The sequence below is a fragment of the Pollicipes pollicipes genome, unplaced genomic scaffold, assembly GCF_011947565.3.
Source record: "Pollicipes pollicipes isolate AB1234 unplaced genomic scaffold, Ppol_2.1 Scaffold_4881;HRSCAF=5763_pilon_pilon_pilon, whole genome shotgun sequence".
Lineage (NCBI taxonomy): Eukaryota > Metazoa > Arthropoda > Thecostraca > Pollicipedomorpha > Pollicipedidae > Pollicipes > Pollicipes pollicipes.
In genome coordinates, this window is record NW_023596576.1 from 11568791 (window position 1) to 11573516 (window position 4726).

Consider the following 4726-nt stretch of genomic DNA (forward strand, 5'->3'; position numbering starts at 1 on the left):
TCCGCATCTTTTGAACAGTAGAGGATTTTTCCGCCAAATTCCTTGGCTCGGCCGCAGCATGTGGTCGATGTTTATTGCCGTTTCCCCGCCGACGGCCTCACGTGATCAGGATTTGCCGGCACGCACACCGTCGGCGAACAGTCGCCGGCTTGTTGACCGACGTGAAAGTGATGTCAGTCTGCAAAGTTGACGTTGGATCACGGCCTTGAACTTTACGTCTGCAGATGTGTGTGATGTCGCTGAAACACGAACTGACAGCGCGTCAGCACCTACATCAAAAATTCCTGCCGGCAAGTGCACCGCATCACCAGCCCAATACACACACACACACACACACGCACACACACACGCGCGCACGCACGCACGCACGCACGCACGCATACGCACACGCACACGCACACGCACATGCACACGCATACGCACACGCACTGACCTCACCAAGCTACTGAGAGCGCCGCCAGCGACCTCGTGGGCGTTAATGCAGAGTACGAGACAGGTACATTTGGGTACAAACGGGTATATTCGATCCATCTGATGCGTATCCGGTCAGGCATGGTCCACATCCGATCCAAACTCATGATTTTTCCCAGCCTGATCCAATCCGAATCTGGTCCCCCTAAGCCAATGCCTGTTAAAACCAAGATGGTCAAACCTGTATGCTTAATCAAATCCCAGCTTTAATGACATAACATTGTTCCTTACTAAATGATCAAAAATCTGTCCATTTTAACGCAAGAAGGAATGATAAAGTGATGATACCAATGAAGGTAAGCTAACATAATTTCTCCCCACGATTGTACTTCTTTCAACATACTTTATCTCTGTTCGAATCTCTCTCCTGTGACAGTCCGGATTCCCATAATTTATTACCACTTGATAAAAGAACGCGAGAATTTTATCAAGATCACTTATATTTCAGCTTGAGAAGCTGATCTTTGATGGTCATTGTTAATGCCAAAGTCATAAAACATGTGAAAAGGTGTGAGGAGAGGGGACACGCAAAGTCTTCACCTCGCTGCCAATGTAATGCCGTTAAGTGTTCAGATAGCCTACAGACATTATCGTCACCTAGTTTTAGACCATAAATCATCAAAATGTGAAACCAAAGCCAACCTAAATCGCGATCTTTAGAGTATTTGCCAATGTAAATTACACCCGATTCGGTGGATGGGATCGGGCAGGACGATCCGCCGGACCGATTAGTCTGTTTCTTATTTGGAGCGGTGTAACCAGGGGTGAGGTGAGTGGCATGGCACAAGCTCATCGTCATTAGATATGCCTGTAACATACAACTAAGCAGCAGAAACGGATAAATGTCATACATCCTGATGAGCTAGTAGGGAATCTCATCAGTTGGTTTTGGGAATATTCTTAACCAACTCACCAATTCCCCAACAAGGCCTTGTGTGTCGGATTTTCTTTTAAAATCCTGTCCCTTCCTAGCCTCGCCTAACCTGGCGACCACGCTTTATATAAGCTAGTAACTTTGCAACCACTGGCGACATTGACACACAGCGTTCAGAAGCAAGCACTACAAATTTTCATGAAAAAAGTAGTGGCAGCATCCCTCAGACATTTTTAAACAATGCGTCCGAGCACGTGTAGTTTGGGTAATAACAGTGTAGTGGTTAAGCTGCAAATATGAGAAACCAGAGCGGAGGGGGTAGGGTGTATTTTTCGTCGCCGACCAAATTTCTGCGGACAGAAATGTCGCCAGCAGCATAACGCAATACCATATGGCAAGAAATGGCAGCGGCGTCCATGCCCAGCAGCGTTATCAGAATCGGCATGTCACCGAACGTCTCCTTTATCACCGCAACTTGGAGTATCATGCACACAACCGAAACGTTCATTTATACAATGTTGTTTAAATGATGCCAGGATAACTGTTGCTGCGAAGAATGCAGGCACACCGGCCCTACATAATGGGGTAGCTCAATCACGAACGCTGTCTTTTTCCACCCTCGGGACTTGCCGTGGCCCCACGTTTAAGCTTGATCTACGGCTGGATTTGCCATCCTCGACCGCGAAAAAAAAACGGCGAAAGACTTCGACAGCTAGGGCAGCTGAGCACATGACAAAGTTCAAACCGGTGGCAGGTAACACTGGGGATGACGTCATACATGCTGACCCCCTCTAGGCCACGTCCGCTCATGGAAATCACGTGTACGCCTCGAGCCCCACCCCAGCCATCATCGTACTCTCCAATATACCCTAGAAGACATGCTCCAAGCCTGGCATGGTATGTGTTGGCTGATCGGCGTCGTTTGATGCGCCGCAGCAATTGGTATATGCAGGGTTAAATGAGGTTTCTAGCCTGCCCGGAAAGGAGAGAGCAGGATATTGGGTTCCCGGTTGGGCTGAGATTGAAGCGAAAGCCGCTGCGCAACTGCTGGGCAAGAGGTAGTGGGTGCATGCTGGAAGAAGAATGCATTGTGGCCACGGAAAGATGGGGTCACAGAACTAATTATCTGAGGAAAACGTATCCCAATTGTTTCCTATTCTTGTCAGGCTAAGCAAAACTAAAAAAAGAAACGAAGCAAAACGAAAACAGTCATTCGCGGCCGCAGCCCATCCTTAAAAGAATGTTACATGTTTTGGTGGACCGAAGACACCAGAAATTCTGGGCTCAGGCTCAATGGTTTCCTGCCGTTTAAACAATCAAATGACATGTGTTTACATCAACACGACACAAACCAGCTATCGCCGATCTTAGCTGTCTCTGTTGCCCTTGGCGTACAGAAGCTCAACAGTTTGCTTGTTGATTTGGACCCACCGAATGCGCGAAATTGCTAGTGTTATTGAAGTCATGCGACTGTCACTATCTTTACCATTGCCTAGTTTTTTTTTCAATTTCACACAACTAAAGCCGCGCATAAATTTGTACCTTAACATTGCCATGCGTTGCCGTTTTAAGCCGCACTTCAATATACCTTCCGCGCAGGATGCGTTAAGTTTCCGCTTAACACGCGACTAACGGCAGCTCCGTTTTAAACACTAAAATGAAATATAAGCTATTCAAAGGTTATCTGATTGTCCATATTAGTTATTAAGCTTTTCTGGGGGACCCGTAGTAAAGGCTCCATCTGACCGCGCTTGGATTTTGCGGGCCGATTCAGTACCCCGGCCTTTCGGCACATTTTGACGCTGGCGGGGCTGCTTAACGGGGTGACGTATAAGATTGAAGCGCTTTTTTAGGTAACTTAAGTACCCAGGTGGCTTTGACAGGGAGAATATGTCCTCTGCACCTGAAGGACCACGAGCATGTAAAGGGTCATGCGGATATGAAGGGTTTTCAGCTCCTAGTGGGGTCCTGAGTGGCCCGTCGGTCCTGAGAACTCAGAGATCATCTCAGTAATTAGGTGGGTCTTGAGTGGTCCGGGTCCCTCACCAGCCTGCCAAGCCACTAAGCACTTATCGCCCCCCTCCCACTGAAAAAGATGTCTAAAATAGTCGTTTTGTCATAAACGTGTATATATATATATACATAATATATATATATATATATATATATATATATACATCATATCTATATATATATATATATATATATATATATTATATATATAGTCAGGCAGACAAAAGGCACTTCGATTTGAAGAGCCACAAGTGATCAAAAGTTCCTCTGGTACTAGGGGGTCTGGGCGATCAGCTAAGCCCCTAAGCTGTCAGAGAGGGGCCCCACCCACAAGAGGCTCACCAGTAGCCAGAGAGCCTCTCAGCGGCCGGAAGGGCGCTGATCAGCTGAAACGGCTCGTGGGCGACCAGAGTTGCCCTCAATACACAGAAGGTCGAGAGGGCACCGCGGCCCGTGAACGGATGTTGCCACCGGGGCTTTCATCGCACGGAGCTTCTGAGACTCCATGCTAAATGGCGTTACCTGATTCTCACCCTTGCAGAAGGGATGGGCACAGAGGAGAACTAAGACGGTCCAAAAGGGCCTGGGTAGTTCCGAGGCTATTTTGTGTGCTGAAGGAATTTTCAATGACAGACTAAGTAGCAAGCTACTAAGTAGCTTTTGGGTCCCTAAAGCAGCTCGAGTGTCCACGGTGATGAGCTGAGGCTCACATCCGTGACTTGGTGGCCACATTGATTCTAGAGAGTAGGCAGAGGATGGACTGTACTCATTCAGTAAGTACATTTTTTTTTCACACTGCACGCAACAAAAGCAGTTTTGCGTACACCTCCACAAAACCATGGGTTCTGCGTTTTACGGGCCAGGGAAATGGACACCCACCCTTAACACCATACCACACATAGTCTCTAGCCTCATTCGTGGCAATGTGTTTTGACGACTGCTCCAGTGCGGACCCTGAGCAGCCAGAAAGAAATATCAGTGACTGGAGAATTGCTTGGAGGCCAAAATGTCCCCCTAATAGCTAGACAGGCCAGTTAAGAGCAAGCCTCCTGAGCGGCAAGAGAGGGCACTAAGCAGGACAGGCAGCCTGGGGCATTTACTGAACTTTTAACTGAGTTTTACGTTTACTTTACTGACTCCCGAGAGCCCAGGGTTCCTCCGACCTGTCAGGGAGACCATCGATCAGCCAGAAGGGCTCTTGGGCGGCGAAAGGGCCCTCCCAGTGGTTAAAGAGCCCTGAGCAGTGAAGAAGATCCTAAGTGTCCAGTGTCCAGTGTCCAAGTGTTCAGTGGGCTTTGAAGATGACAAAATCACTCCGGCAACGAAGCCTTCAATAGTCAGAACGGCGCTTAGGTGGCCAAAACAACC